The sequence below is a fragment of the Galleria mellonella genome, unplaced genomic scaffold (genome assembly GCF_026898425.1).
Source record: "Galleria mellonella isolate WM207_F2 unplaced genomic scaffold, CSIRO_AGI_GalMel_v1 utg1917, whole genome shotgun sequence".
NCBI lineage: Eukaryota > Metazoa > Arthropoda > Insecta > Lepidoptera > Pyralidae > Galleria > Galleria mellonella.
In genome coordinates, this window is record NW_026442031.1 from 899,546 (window position 1) to 917,615 (window position 18,070).

Below are 18,070 nucleotides of genomic sequence, written 5' to 3' on the forward strand. Positions count from 1 at the left end.
ATCACGAATTAACTTCGAGATCCTGTCATCTTAAGCTATGATTCACTTACAGAAGTTACTTAAGCGATCAGTTCAAAAAGTAAGCAAAATGAAGTTCCTTGCACAACTAATTAATTTAATTTGACACAACGCTGTTATTCCAATACAGTAAATAATAATACCGTACTTCTTTAAAGAGCAGAAAGTAATGAAATAATCCAAAGCTTAAACAAGTCTCAATCATAAAACGTAACGTATGTATGTGCTGAACTTCAAAATACACGTCATACGAATTATACCTAAATTTCATTGCTTCATGCCCCGTTATTAAGGGCGGCCATATATTTTCAATCGAAGGAGATACTCGATTCGGTTCTATTTTGTTTTACCTTGAAACACCGTCAGTTGTAAACCGATTTGGAAACTTTTTTTTTTAATTTGAAAGAATATACTTACAGATTGATTCCATAAAAAAAAATCATAATTGGTTTAATAGTTTAGTGTTTAAATAAAAATAACATGTTTATCCACAACTCAAGTCTTTATTTTGTAGAAAACAGTCTTAATTATTCCAATTAATCCTTAATAGCCATCTTTACATACACTTATACATACATTTAGGTATAACAAAGTTTTGTGGATTCCTGCTGTAATTTAACTTCTCAATGTTTTTTATACATGTGTTATACCATATGGACATTGCGAGTATTTGAATGACAAATGTGCATGGCATTAGTCGATCGAGGATTTAATGACCACGTAATTTTAGACATAGTATATTTAAATAACAGAATTTTAATTGAACCAAACTTAAATGATACATGTTAACAGAGATTTAAAAGATTAACTTTTGTGTTTCTTGCGGGTTCAGCAGATAACAATATTCCGAAGCTTGTATTTATAAACAAAATGTGCTTAATACAAGTTTCATTGAATAAAGACGATTTGATATCTATCAGATAATCCTGCCCATGATTAATTTTGCCCTGAAGCATTACTGCACACTTGCAAGCATACTCGCACACGTGGGGTTTCATTTAAAAGATGAGAACCTTAGTAATGACAATATATGAGGAGTACCATATATACGGCACAGTATAATCAGTGAAGCTTATGGCGTTATATCCACCTATTGATGATAGTAAATACTTTTAATTAGATGGGCTTCCAGCAGCTTCTTTTTATTTCTTAACTTTTTTTTTACAATACAGGGGGTAAACGAGCATGCGGCTCACCTGGTGGTAAATGACTACCGCCGCCCATGATCACCCACAATACTAACGGCATTGCAGGTGTGCTGCCGGCCTTTTAAAAAGGAATATGCTCTTTTATTGAAGGTTACGTTGCCGTATCGGTTCGGAAATACTGCTGCTGGAAGTTGATTCCAAAGAGTGGTTGTGCGTGGAAGAAAGTGCCTTGAAAAACGCACGGTGGAAGAATTTTGGCGTGAATTTACTGGGTACAGAGGAATAACACCTGAGTCCTCAGGAATGGCAACGCATGGGGGTATCATGGGCGAAACAGTATACTCTGTTATGTCCATGGTACTGCTCATGTCTATAGGCGACGGTTACCACTTTCCATCAGGTGGGCCGTCAGCTTGTTTGCCATTCTAAGTTCTATAAAAAAAAAAAAAAAAAAAAAAAAAAAAGACCGCCACTCGTCCAGATGGTTGGGATGAAATTTTAACTGCATAAAAATAGTCATTTGAAACTTTACCTTGCATAAAAAAATTGTATTCGCCGTGAATTTCCACAGGAATGAACTTTTACTTCCGTGGAAATTTCCTTTTACGTTTTCTTCTGTAATAATAATAGCAACCTGGTCTTCACCAAGAAACCATCACGGTTAATTCCGCACTTTGTCACTATGCGTTAACTAACCTCACTTTATCTTCACCTATCATCCTAAACTAAATTGTTTGACATAATTCTCAGTCTATCAGCTGAAGTGGCAGTGAGACGACCATATTTGTTAAGTTAACGATGGCACGAGGGATAGAAAAGTCAGGAATTGGAGTAACAGCGTGGGGCGTGTTCTTTCTAGATGGATCGACGATGATAAGAAGGTGACTAGAAGTGGATGGACACGGAAAGAACCACACACGGTAGAAGACATTGGAGGAGACCTATTTCCAGCAGAAAACTTAAACGAATAAATGAACTCTCACTGGCAAACTAACAATGACCAATAATGCAGAGCCGGGCTTATTATTCTACATCTTTTTTCATTCGAAGAAAGAAGAAACACTATAGTCCAAAACATCGAACCTTTTCTGATGATCATGTCACACTATTTATGTCTTTAAGCAGTCTAATAGTTATCATTTGGCACATGGCTCGTTAGCTAATTTCACATTCGCTGTTCTCAGCAGGTTCTCTAAAAGTATATTTAAATAATTTATCAATATTAAAAATACGAAAGTAGGTACGTATATCTATCTCATTTTTCACAGCTAAACTATTTACTCAATGTATTTTGTTGATATTTGGCAAAGATAAGATGTGAAACATGTGGATGGGCATTTCTTTAAATGTTTAAGGGAACTAACGTCTTACTCAGATTTATAGAGATTCAATTTAAAAAAAGGATATAAAAAATAAATCAGTATATGGTAAAAAAAATACTAGGTACAGAGGTATAACACCATAGTGTTAGAAATAGTAACGCATGAAGGGTATCATGGATGACATAATATATTCAGTTATGTCCATGGTACTGCTCATGTCTATAGGCGACGGTTACCACTTTCCATCAGGTGGGCCGTCAGCTTGTTTATCATTCTAAGTTGCATAAAAAATTAGAGTATAATAGAAAAATTACTATTGTACACTGCTCTACCCGTTAACATTGATGCTCCTTTCCACTTTGCGTGTTGCTGGAAGAAAACTCTATTAGAGTTAAGCTCGCCTTTGTACATTTGAATACCTCTGTCATATTCTTATAACAGGTGTGTACAATAAAGAATTTTAGCTTAATTTAAAATTACAAGGTACAGAAGCGAAATAAGAGTAGTTCTGTAGTTCTTAGCAAAAACAATCTATCAGGAGTAACATAGGCATCATAATATAGTTTATCATGTCTATGGTGGAATTCAAATCTGCTGCTAGAATTTTCCATCAGGTAGGTAATTGACCCGTTTGCCGTTGGAGTCTCGGACGACTTCAAGCGGGTTCCCCGTGGCCCCGGCAATAGGTGGACGAGGAACACCGGGGGGTTTTAGCCGGTAAGAGTGCAGCAGTACCCACATATCTCCCCCGAGGTATATGGGTCTGCATAAAGCATTTCCTCTCGACAAAAAAAACGTAATTGACCCGTTTGCTATTCTAAGTAAAAAAAAAAGATTCTTAAATAACTTTATAAATAAGGATTCCAAATTCAACTGTATTGATTGTTGTGCGATGTTTTCACCAATTCTGAATCAATTTTGATAACTCTTCGCTATCTATAAAGTTGTTTTCCGTATATGTACACTACATACTAATTATATCACGTAAACATTTCCTATTTTTATAGAGCAAAATCATAAATTGTTTGTTCGACAACACAATTTGTCCATGTCATGTCCCATCGCAGGAACAATTGACCGTCTTACAGACGATATACGATAACGAAAAGGACAAAGTTGGATGTATCAATTAACGGTACCTCTAAATTATCCTCGACACCCTATAACTAGAACATTTAGCTTACCGCGCTGCAGAACAAACCTAGGACTGCATCAACCTCTGGCCAGGATTAGTGCGTCATACAATGAAATTAATGCCAAATTACCTGATATTGATATAGTATATGATAATTCGAACTCCTACAGGAATAAATTGCTGAAGCACTTTGTACAACAATCTTATGAAAATTAACTCTAATTATCATAATATTTTTTTTTTTATATTTTTTTAATTCAATTCACTCATAATCGTATTTTCAGATATTGTTCACAACTTAGGTTACATGTTTATTTTTATTATTTACTTCATTTTCTCGCACTGTATAATTATGTTAAAGTGAATGCTGTGAATACCTATAATAGGCGTGTGCATTAATATTGTATTGTATTTAATGTTTGTTATACCTATATATTATAATGCAATGTGCTGTTGGTGTTCCTTAAATAAATAAATATTCAATAATGTATACATATAATATTTGTATATGTACATGTTTCAGCAGGTAAAACTTAATTATTTTATACCCGCATTATCCTCACATAGGTATATTGACAAAAACCTAACGAATGTATTTAAAGAGTTTATATATTTATGATATAGGTATCTTGACAATAAAAATGGCGATAAGGGACTGGTAATGCGCTGAAATCCTTATCTAATCGATTAAGGACTTACTGAGACATCGATCATCGGTCTAATTAGGGTGATAATGCTAATCGCGAGCAATAGGTATACCTACAGTATTGAGCCCATCCCGACGCCTGACCTGGTATGCCATCGTCGTCATCCATTTCCATGTAGATACTATACTTCACACCTTAGTGATGAATACTTCGCAGTGTACGCCAGTACGACACACTAGCAGGTAGACCTCCACGCGGTTCCTCTTGGAAACTATCGTGGTTAATTGTAACTGACCTGCTTTCATCCTCATCCTTCACTGGTGCCCCACCAGCGTATACCGATAACGCAGGCGGAGTTATCGCCACAATATCTTAAGAAAATCTCTGACGTCAGTTACTAAAGATAAAGCTCACGTACTCTCCGAAGCACAAAGAAACTAATATTACTAATATAATTGAAAATGGGGGGAAAGGGGTTGTTAGCAATGGAGTTGGATAGCCCCATTGCTAGCAATATGCCCTATCAGGTCGAATTCGTCACGATGGGCTAACTGGCCTGCTTCATTCTCACCTATCATCTTTCACTGGTGCTCCGCCGGTGTATACCGATAGCGCGGGTGGGGTTACCATTCCATTAAAAAAAAATTGTAGTTAGGTGACGTCTGTATATAGGAGATATTTAAGAAATATTAGTTTGAAGGATTTTAATGAGATCAATAGGCGATAAAACAATATTTTTTTAGAAATTTTGCCTGGTTGTATGTTTGTTTTGGTAAAAATTAATGCACCAAATGTAACGCAGATTTCACAGTTAGATATCTGAAAATAAACTATTCTGGAAATAAGATCTGATATAGGTTTTATCAGACGATCATTTATCATAAGATCTGATATAGGTTTTTTCATATGGAAGTAATCTATGTCATTGGTTTTATTACTTCTGAAATCAATGCGTATAAAGTAGCGGACAAAGAGCTAGTAAATTTGAAAAATTTTGAAAAAGTGTTGTCATAGCTAATCATCATCTTACCTTATACTTAAATACGTATAATATTGTTTAAAAAATTCACACTTCAAAATCCTAAATAGAAGTCAACTTTAGGTACACAGCAAACTCTAAGTGCGTCTCACTTACTATCTACTTACATCCAATTATAAACAAGTAACGATGCCTTCTAATATGGATGTCACAACATATAAGTACAACATGGAATTATTAAATTTAAAATTTTGCGTTTATTGCACATATTGAAAATTATTTTCGGAATTTAACGCGACGCGATAAAATCAGGTAGGTTTGCAAGTAGATGCTATTTACTTATAATCGCGTCATTTAAACATAACTTGGGATGTTAAATAAACGGGATAATTCTTATTAAAAAGTGGTAGGTAACCATCGTATGTGGGACATAAACAGCACTACCATATATTGCAGAATACAGTATTAAATCTATAGTATCATCTTTCATATATTATGCCTCCATTCCCGATCATTTCACTACCATTTCCTTAAACCGAAATAGCTGCCAAAAACAATTGTTAGAAGATAGAAATAAAGGTGAGATAAATGTGGACATAATACTTTTTATGGAACCTTCTTCCTTTCGAGATCACTAACATAATTTCAACATAAATAAAAAAAAAATATCTGGACTGATATCACTGATAGATGAATGCAGAGATTAAATTAGTAAACACACACAGTAGCTTCCTATTTACAGTCAATTCCACGCCTTTGCCCCACAAAATAATCGTAAATCGAATAAAACCATAATTTAAAGAATAAAGAAAGAATAAAATATTCGTAAATTGAATTTAACCATGACAAAATTAATTTGTGCCTATCACAGTAAAAAACTCATCTAGAGTTACCCATATTGTAAAATAAATTAGCAAAGTTGTCGAAGATATTGGGGAGGAAAGTCAGGCCAATTGGACGAACTATGAAGATACTCCATAAAACATCAAGCATGGAAAAGGTGAACGAAAGAGGGACACATACTCGTAGCATGTATACACAAAAGAAATCTGCTATTATTGGAACCACGTAACATAAACAATCTGTAGGATATGGTCCAGGATGGAAAACTAGTACATAGACTAACATTTTGAAAAGAAATAGGAGATAAGAGAAAAGTACTGCTTTTTGATCAAAGGACCATCCAAAGCTTTATACTGTGTCGTTATTAATTGACATATTAACTTAGTTGTAAATGTATACTCGGGAACATTTTGAGTGACGCGTACGTACACCAAACATAAATACGTTTCAAAGATGAATCATTTGCTTTCCGTCCGCACTTTCTAGGCATGGATATCATAATTGTATGAATTTATATTACACATACATTATTTATACTTTAATATAACTAATATCAATACAATAGAGTAAACGTTTGTTGGCTACGATCATGTGGATAGGAAGAGAGCACCTAGTAGTAGTAGAGCTAGGTTTAAATACTGTAAGTAAACAACCTTATCTTTCTGTGACATTGGCTGCTTGCTGATTTAGGATTAAACGGAAATCAACAAATATTTTTTAAATGATGAGTGTTACCTATAACATTGTAATTAATATCAATTAACAAGAGCGAACGCCCTTGCCGCTACCAGTCCAACGAACTAAACCTACTTAATTTCAAGAAATCTAGGTTAGAAATTCCATTGTCAGGTATTTTTATTTATTTATTTATTCATTACTACAAATATGTGTACATGGCGGACTTAATGTTAAAAGCATTCTCTCACAATCAACCATAGGGAAGTGACAGAATACTCGAATGCGGTACTAGTAATTATTGATATACATACATACTAAAATTACATATATAAACAAATAAATATATATGAATAACAAATATACTTACACATATATGATATATACTATATTATACACGAATTTGGGAATAATATAAAGGTATCTATGAGTATTCATTTTCAACTTTTACATTGTTGACATATATTTAAATACACTGTCGGGACTTAAGGCGATGAAAAACCCCTTTTTAAACCCCTGTGTGGGTGTAGTCGCATATTTCTGTAAAATAAAATTTCTTGCTTTCTTTCTTTCAAAAATTTTTACAGGTATAAATGCCTACATACCTGCATGCCTGCTTTACCTGCAAAAAATTTTCTTCGCGTTAAGTCCCGACAGTGTATTTAAATATATTTATGAGTATTTAAGAATGTTATGGGTTCTACATAAAAACAACACGTATTAAAAAAAATTATGCGTACGTTTGACTAAATTCGAATTGGACGAGGTATTTTTTCTAAATATTAATTTTGACTTTATTTGTAAGCGTTTCAACAGCAATGTTTGATTTAAAAATCGCAAGTAGGCAAACTTACCCAATAAGGGACGTGGCATGAAGTAATAAGTCACCATTTCCTCGCCATCCTAACCGGAACACCGTAGTGACTCATTAATAGGTACTCAGGTAATAATGGTAGACATTTAGCTATCAGTTAAGTCATCGACGCTTAAAACGTATTCCGTAGTAAAGTCTTTGGCAAACTGTATCATATTTATTATTATACATCTCGGTAAATACGTAGTTATGTACTTAATGATGATAGTGATAAACATAATGTAATATCTTTTATTTGTGGACACGAAGTAAGGACAATTAGTCTTCTATCATGAAAAATTCGAAAACTAACTACGATGGCTGCCAAAAACCTGCGTAAAGGTTGACGCTTAGGGTCGCTTGCACCCATCCCCAAGAGGTACGCTTTGTTAATAGTGGTATCTGTTTCTCGTTTATGGTTCTGTTACAAAATATTTTACAAAATATTTAGCTTAATTTATATAGATAGAGCATCGAGCCTCAAAAACAGGTCAACTTTTTGTCAGCTATTTGTCAAACTGACTCGTTTTATTTTTATCAGTATTCTATATATTTATACAAAAAATGTATCTTAACGTATTATTTAATAAATAAAATGAGCGTTTACGCATTAAAAAGATGCAGAATTTATAAGACAAAATAAATAATGAAATTATAAAGGAATCATTTATAATTATTTATCACGCAAAATTGTATGAAAAATTTTATTCGTTTTTCTCAAAATATTTCTATGGCGACACTCTATACATATAATTTAAAGACCCAAGATTTCATGTCACGGATTTGAAACATGAGTGATACTTCTGGTGTAGTCAGCGTTCATGACATGCGATGAGCACTTCCCATCAAACGGACCATACGCTTGATTACGATCCTCGATTTATAAAAAAATAGCTAAGGTAAGTGAACGTACATCGCTTGTCTTATCTGCGCCGCACTTGATGCCTCCTGATAAAGGTTTCAGTCCGTTCGATATGTGTCGATGTGCTCGACACTCCGCACTCCGCACTCGGGGCCCAATGAATCATTGTTGATTCTAACGAGATCTACTCGTTCGCTTGTCGTTTCCATTAATGTTTATCATTCTACGCAGAGAGTAGTAAATAACAAATAGACAAACTAATTTTCCAACCGCGCAACTCGAATTGGCACTGACATGGACGGCAATTAAAAAATCAATAAAAAATAATATTGGACGTTTTTAATGTAATTTATGATTTATCAAAAAAATACTATTAAAATCGTGACAAAAACTTATATATAATTGCAAAATGTATTGTTAAAATTAATAAAAAATTGGCAAAGAAATCACGTAACATATTTACAAAAAATATCAAGAGATTGCATCCTCTTATTTAAGAAATTCCCTTCTTACGGTTTGAAGCACAGAGTTAATAACAAATCAATCGTGAAAAGTTACATAACCTCATGTTTATTTACTGATATTATATATAGGTATGGTGAGAAAATCACAACTCCTAAGCAATGTGATGTACAAAAAATCTGTACAAGTCGTTTATCAGGGACGTTAGAGAATGACAGCTACGACTTATTGGACACGCCTCGAAAGGCTGCCACCAATTGATAAATAGGACATGGGAACATATCGGCAGAGTGAATCCATCAATTTATATATTATTAGCGGCCCGTCCCGGCTTCGCACCGGTGAAAATTTTTCCAACATTTTAAAAAGTGCTCATTGTAACATAACGATAATAGTTAGACATATAGTATCGTTCTAGACATATAGTTAAGTTTTTTGTAGTTATTGATATTTTCTTCAATATTGTAGAACATACTTTTGTTCTATCACCAATAGTTTCCGCAGCGCACGCGACCAAAGATATTTTATAGCATTTTTTTATACCTTGAGTTACGTTACTAAAATTTTAGTAAGGATCCCTAATCTTTTCTAGCAATAAATATAGCCTATGTTACTCAGGGTGAATGTAGCTTTCTGATGGTGAAAGAATTTTTGAAATCGGCAAAGTAGTTAGTAGTTAGTTTATTCATTACAAACATATTTTTTTTATATAACTTAGAATGACAAACAAGCTGACGGCCCACCTGATGGAAAGTGATAACCGTCGCCTATAGACATGAGCAGTACCGTGGACATAACAGAGTATACTGTTTCGCCCATGATACAGCGAAAAGAAAATATAAATTAGTAATTTATAGGTAAAATGAGGTACAATTAAGCTAACATAGTCGCCGGTTATCTGCAGTACAAATGCAGTAGGATAATCTTTCAAAGGTGGAGGTATATTGTTCCAACACTTCATAGAGGTGTAACGAAAATTAGAAATGTTGTAGACACATTACTTCGTCTAGTTCATAAGTTTACTAAAGTTGATATTTAAGATTACAAAAAATTTATAAAAGACGAATATAGATGATAAATGTACACTAACATTATAAAGAGGAAAGATTTGTATTTTTGTTTTCCAGAGGGACACTAACCTCCTCTGTCCCATTCGTGTTTCTACCGTGAAGCAGTTATGTTTGCATGGCTGTGTTTCGGTTTGAAAGGTGGGATATGGCGTGAATTTACTGGGTACAGAGGAATAACATCTGAGTCCTCAGGAATGGCAACGCATGGGGGGTATCATGGGCGAAATAGTATACTCTGTTAAGTCTATGGCACTGCTCATGTCTATAGGCGACGGTTACCACTTTCCATCAGGTGGGCCGTCAGCTTGTTTGCCATTCTAAATTGTATAAAAAAAAAGTTAAAAGTAGGATTTGAAGTATATAATTGTAAGTTTGATTAGGTATACAAGTAAATTGTAATTGCGTACAACGACTGTATGTTTGCGCGAGTGGCTCACGATGGTGTGGTCATAAAATCAGATTAGGAGAGGTTGCACAATCGTACCGTAGCACCCACCGCGTCCCATATAATTTTCATGAGGTATGTGGGCCATGGTGTTGCAACTCCGACGTTGTTTGCTCTTCGCCTGCCCGCGACGTCGCTCTGTACTCGCTGAAATTTACGTGTCTCACTCGACTTATATTATAAATTTGTTAGATTTGGAGCCTGCATGATAATGTATATATATATATATATATATATATATATATATATATATATATATATATATATATATATATATATATATATATATATATATATGTATATTTTCACAAACCGTATTATTGCATAACTTCTATATTTTAAATCTAAATTTGCAATGAACGAACTATCTCGGCAGCGTTGCGGTTAAACACAATATTTATTATAATTTTAAGTATGTCTCATTGTATTTTCTATCTATTGTTGTGTTTTATATGAATGTACGTATCACTACATAATATAAAACAAAGTCGCTGTCGCTGTCTGTCCGTCCCTATGTATGCTTAAATCTTTAAAACTACGCAACAGATTTTGAAGCGTTTTTTTTAATAGATAGAGCGATTCAAGAGGAAGGTTTATATGTATAATACATACATAATATTGCAAAGAAACACTGATAAATTTAGAGGTTTCTAATATGATGTCGTAAATAAACACATTTTTTTGCGCTTACATTGCAAACGCTGGCTGAACCCCAGGAGATAAATCAAAATAATGTACTACAGTATTGTACACCTTAAAACGGTCAACAAAAAAGTCCGCGATGATATATGTCTATCTGTTAAGGATAACCCACAATAACCATTTTTTAGCCTTTACATTTTACGGGAAAAATGGCTTATTTACGAAGTGATTTTAAGCAATACATCATTATTTTTTATCCAATTAAGTACCGTAATTACATTGTCTATTTAATATTGATAAATATGGCTCTTTACAGCATGTAATTTAAATGATTATTTCCGAGGATATTACAGATTTAAAATGTAGGGACTTAACGGTGCGGCATTGCACCCGTGCGAAGTCGGGACGAGTTACTAGTTAACAAAAAAAATGTGCAAAATAAGTCTAGATAGTTTTGTCCAGTACCTATAGTATTCTATTTTGTCCAGTATCTATAGCTCTGCTTATATTGTATGACTAAGGAAAGGAAATATAATGTAGAATATATATATATATAAATTTCTTATATTGTTAAAAATTTGCACGCCGACATAGAGGCAGAATGTACACGGGAAATATAAACCTCTATCATCTAAAATTACCTGCATTCTAGCAAAATAAATTCATTTCATTTCATTTCATTTCATTTCATTTCATTTCATTTCATTTCATTAGTTCGGGCAATAATAATGGCTGATTATTTTCATAGAACATTATATCGCCATGCTTCTAAACTCAAGAGGTATATTTACAACTCTCACAAATATGCGATATCATATGCTATTCCTAATGCCTAAACATTGATGTTCGAAATATGATAATGTTTTTTATGCAACTTAAAACGGCAAAGACGCTGACAACTCATGATGAAAAGTGATAACCGTTGCCAATAGACATGAACAATATCGTGGACATAACAGAGTACACTATGTCGCCCATGATATCCCTCACGCGTTGCCATTCCTGAAGACTAAGGTGTTATGCCTTTTTACTCTATTCCTATTTTAACATCCATTCAAACCGAAACGATTCGTATTATGTATACAAAAACCAACAAGAAAAAAAATTAAAATTAAATGATAATAAATATTTGCATTTTTTTTTATACAACTTAGAATAGCAAACAAGCCCACCTGATGGAAAGTGGTAACCGTCGTCTATAGACATGAGCAGTACCATGGACATAACAGAGTATACTGTTTCCGCCCATGATACGCCATGCGTTGCCATTCCTGAGGACTCAGGTGTTATTCCTCTGTACCCCGTAAATATACCCTTTGTATAATGTATGGTACATATTTTCGCTTAAAAAGTACAAAATAGATTAATATTATACAAAACAACTTGTCTCTCTCTGATAGTAAAATAATACTTGCAGGACGTTATAGATTTAATACAGTTCTCAGCATCATATCAGCTTTTCACTGTTGAGCAATAATCCCATAAGAGGGGCTTCCAGTAGTCGCCACGCTTGGCCAGCAAGATGGCAACCGCACGCCCGTCTCTAGACCATTCAGTCCTTAGTCTTAGAAAAGGAAGACGTGGCCTAAAAGGATACAATGGTCGTTCTTGAAAACTCTACGAATATGGAAGTCTAATTTTCGGAAAGTAACTGTACCTATTTACCAGCCTTTATACGTGTTTTCGTATATTTATTTTAACGTCACGCAATGACAAAGTATATTGACAAGTCACCTGATAAGCAACAGTCATCGGTGAACGTATGGAGGACAAAGTCAGACTGACCTAACATAGCTAAGTGGCAAAATATTTTTTTCGTATGTACCTTACTGCCTACGACTATACGGGTCACTTCATTCTTTTATTATTACCCTAAAAGCTCTCTCTCAATTTCTTTCAACCAATAGGTCCTCTGCCTTTTGCATCTATTCTCTTCCAGAGGTAGAGGTATTACAGAGGGTGGAAGGTCCACAGGGCGTTTTTCTGTACGCGGATTTCATTACAATAGTTTTCACTTCCATCTGCCATTCCTTACACAAAAAATGTGACCGGCCCACTGCCACTTCAGCTTGCAGAATTTAAGGGCTATATCGACCACTTTGGTTGGTTTGGATTCCACATGGGCAGCATTGAGTTAATAGTAAATATCACAATCATTTTAAACATCTGATTCTTAAACTATCCATGTATTATGAGTGCGAAAAACGGTAAATATTAATATAGAAAAGTAACCAACTGATCCGACCAAATATAAAACCCGGAACTTCTTAGATAAGAGATGTGGCCACTGTGGTACTATCCATGTCTATAGGCGACGATTACCGCTTTCCATCAGGCTTGCTTGGAAGCTTGTTTGACATTCTAAGTCGCATAAAAAATACTGTTTTGTCCATGTAGCATGTACATGCTACATGGACAAAACAGCCGTTGCCATTCCTAAGGACTCAGGTGTTTATTTATTTATTTCTTATTGCATTCCATAATATAGTTAGTAGATAACATTTCAATTATTGTGTTATTCCTCTGTACCCTGTAAATTTACTGCCATATCCCACCCTTTAAACCGAAACAAAGCCATGTAAACACAACTGCTTTACGGTAGAAAAACGAATAGGACAGAGGTGCTTAAGCCAACGACTTTTGTACAAAATCTCCCTCTGTTAATAAATTAGTTATTTTAGTTGTCCTTATATAGAAATTTGAAGCTAATGAACAATTGTATTTTCTGTACACGCAGGTCAGACGACATAACGTAAGTATGATAAATGGAATGAACACGACTTATCAGCGTTCCTTTTTGCCGCTTACAATGATCATCATATTAGCCTTCAACTGTCCACTGCTGAACATAAGCTTCTTTCTTGGCAGTTTTGCCAGTAGTTGCCACGCTTGGCAGGCGGATTAGCAACCGCAGTTGGGCTTTGGAGATGTTTTAAGAGGAACGCTGCTGTCCATCTCTCGCCCTCCTTAGTGGTCTCTTACGACATTGGCCTATTTTATGCCGGGACCACACGGCGATGAATTTTTATCCCCCAAAATGTCATAAAGAGTAAATTTGGGAACAAGACATAATTCGTTATATTACCTCATTAATCTATTTCTTGTAATACTGTGTATTTGTTTACATATTTCAAGTAAATGTATCTTTCTTTGAGAGAAACAATGAAGAATTATCATTTATTCCTATATTGGTGCAAGAAAAGCAAAACTTGAACGAATAAATGCTAATGCCAAGCCGCCTGCCCAGAGTTATAATTCTACCCTCCTTTCACGAGAGAGCATTTTTCTGGCATTATAGTTTTTTAAAGCAAAAATATCTTTAATTTGTCACCTGATGATGTACATCAAGATTCAAGCTGGGTCATCATCATTAATCAGCCTTTAACTGTCCACTGTAGAACATAAACCTTGCCTTTGGAGGGTTTTTTTTTTTTTTTTTACAACGCAGGGGGCAAACGAGCATGCATTTTGTTAGTAGTTGCCACGCTTGGCAGTCGGATTGGCAACCACAGTTGAGCTTTGAAGATGTTTTAAGAGGGACGCTGCCGCCCATCCTTCGCCCTCCTTTAGTCGCCTCTAACGACATCCACGGGAAAGGACAGGGTGGCCTATGTCGGGACCACACGGCAATCAAGCTGCATCCTAGCCAAATATTATCAGGAATAATTCAACATAATTGTACGTAATAATTAGTGTAAAGTGCATTAACCTTATAGATAGAGCGGCCGGGTATCGCGGTTTTCTTTAGATATGCAAATCGTTATCTCGTTTATCTTAACTAGGTGTTAATGTGAGACTAGTTATCTTAACGGTTTGATACCTAATCGTATCTAACAGATACTGTATCTAGCGAACAGCTGTGGTCGCGGCCTGCGCGGCCGCCGCGTGCACGCCGCTGCACCCTGCGCTCTGCACCCGCCACCCTGCACTTTGATAGTTGCGCCGCGCCGCGCCGTGTCCTGCCCACTGGTTACGGTGCGGAGGGGGATTTATTTTACGTATGTATCAGTGATTATTTACATTTTTCTATCCTTATTAATACTTATTATAAATGTGAAAATGAGTTTGTTACCTCTTAACACTTTTAATGGTTTAACCAAACGCTATGAAATTTGGTAAACATATACTATAAGGGATGGAAAAAATTATAGACTACTTTTTATTCATGCGAAGTCGCGAGTATAGGCTAGTGGTAAAAGCTAGTGGTAAGAGCTAGGGTAAAAGCTAGTGCAGCTAATGAATATTGAATAGAAGATATATTATTTTAGAGATTATTCACGTTATTTATTTATATGTAGTTTACATATAGACTGATGAACTTAGAACTACGATTTTCTTGTTCTTCATATAACCATGAATGCCTATTAAGTGTAACTATAATATTTATTTATATAAATATAAACAATAGTTATATAGCTGTATTTTTATCTAATAGGCTACGTATATTATATTAATTTTTATAAACTTACCTAATAAGTTAAAATATATTGCTATATTCAGCAGTAACTGAATAAGTTAAGTGTTTTCGTATATCGATAGTGGCAATAGTAACTTCTAGTGAAACCGCATAGCTGTTTATTTATATTATTAACATACTCGCATAATTGTACCTACTTCTTAGGTAACTGTAATGAATGTTTGTCGAAGTGGCACAGTCTTATTTGTTCCTTAGTAGTTTTTACTGTGCTACTGCAAATTCTTAGTTTATTTTCAACCGACTTCAAAAAAGGAGGTTATTTTTATACAAACTAGAATGGCAAACAATCTGACTGCCCACCTGATGGAAAGTGGTATCCGTCGCCTATAGACATGAGCAGTACCATCACATAACAGAGTATATTGTCTCGCCCATGATACCCCCTATGCGTTGCCATTCCTGAGAACTCAGGTGTTATTCCTCTGTACCCTGTAAATTCACGCCATATCCCATCCTTCAAACTGAAAACACAGCCATGTAAACACAACTGCTTGACGGTACAAACACGAATGAGACAGAGCTACCTAAGCAAATGACTTTTGTACAAAAATGGTGTTTATTTTTTATATTTATTATTTATACATTTATTTATTTATTTTACAACTTAGAATGGCAAACAAGCTGACGGTCCACCTGATGGAAAGTGGTAACCGTCGCCTATAGACATGAGCAGTACCACGGACATAACAGAGTATATTGTCTCGCCCATGATACTCCCTATGCGTTGCCATTCCTGAAGACTCAGGTGTTATTTCTCTGTACCCAGTAAATTCACGCCATATCCCACCCTTCAAACCGAAACACAGCCATGCAAACACAACTGCTTCACGGTTGAAACACAAATGGGATAGAGGTACCCAAGCAATCGACTTTTGTACAAAGTCTCCCTCTGGTAATCTCATAACTCCATCAGTTGGAGAGTTATTTTTTTTTATCTGAAAGGATACACTTTCAGATTATCCCTATAGAAACTTTATCAAAATTTATTCAGTATTCAATTTAATTTTTCAATCAAAACAACTGGTTTTGTCACATTTGAGGCTGGTTCTTTTTTTGTGAAACCCAATCTTAAATTATCGAATAAAAAATTAAATTTTATTTTTATTATATATACTTATATGCATAAAGTAAATACATACCTACCTAGGTACGAAGGTACTTATTTATCTTGAAATATATCTTAAGTATCATGTCCATATGACATGGTCGCATGTTGTATCGATTGAACGCTGAAACTGAAAGATAACGAGGCAATCGAATCAATCCATCAGGAATATCACGCTCATATCCTGTCTTTGACGAACAGAAACATTGTCCCCAATAGACGCTCCGCACACTGGAACGATTACGGGTCATGTCCTGACATAAGCGCCGCGTATAGTTGTGCAAGTGAGGGGAGTCGGCTGGGTGTGTTCGCGATGACGCGATAACGCGAGCAAACACCGCCGACGAGCGCTATGCAAATATTTGTAGGGAACGATGCCGGCCTCCCCTCCCCCGTTGCCCGCCGCCCGGCCCTGCTGCACCCTGGACGCGAGCTGGTGAACGCTTAACGCCGCGTATCTGTGGGACCTAAGATATCGCGATACCATCCCCGATATGGAGTAATTATCAGATAGAAGGCCTACAGATTTGATTACGAGAGCGCGTATCTGTTCCGCCGGCTCATTACCGTTCGACACAGCGCCCGCGCACCCACCGCGCGAGATCACCGCGCCACTATATTGTATCTCGGACTCATCGAAGATGTTTAATGATCTCGCCGAGTGTAATACTTCAAGCGCGAGCTTGTGCTACCTGCCGTGTGACAATACAGTGATACTCTCATACAGTGCAGTGGCCCATGAGGTTGGGTTCAGTGACTTGTGACAGGACTGGGGGCCGCGTGTGGAGTGGAGGATTTGGGAGCATTATGTTAGGTGGCGAGGTGCGTTCGCTCGCCGCTGCCGCCACGTCAGTAATCCCCTTCGGATCTGATACGCGACACATCGACGGATTATTGATGGGCGCCGCTCGACCTCATCGCGATCTTATCAGTTGTTTTTTTCGTCGAATATTTTCCGTGAAAAGCTAATAAAGGGTGGGGCGGGCCGCGGGACGGGCGGTGCACGTGACGCGATGGCGGCCGATAAGCCGCCATATTGTTTCAGCGCTTCCCCCCTTCGCCCACCGCCCGTTCTGCTGAAGTGTTTGGCTGCTCCAAATCACGTACTCCAGTCGTGTACAGAATATTTCGTAGGTAAGTAAGGTAGATGGCGAACGGTATAAACTATACCTACGTTTGCCAAAGACAGGTGAACTAAAAACCTAGTTATTATGATAACAAATCCAAATCTTATAGAATACTGTATGTGTACTATGTATGTATGAAAATGTTCATCCGCGAACACTAACTACCAAATGAAAATTAAGAAAAATAGAAACAGGTACAATTAGTGCATTAGCTACTAGAGGGAGACTTTATACGAGTCATCAACTTGTTCTACTATAGC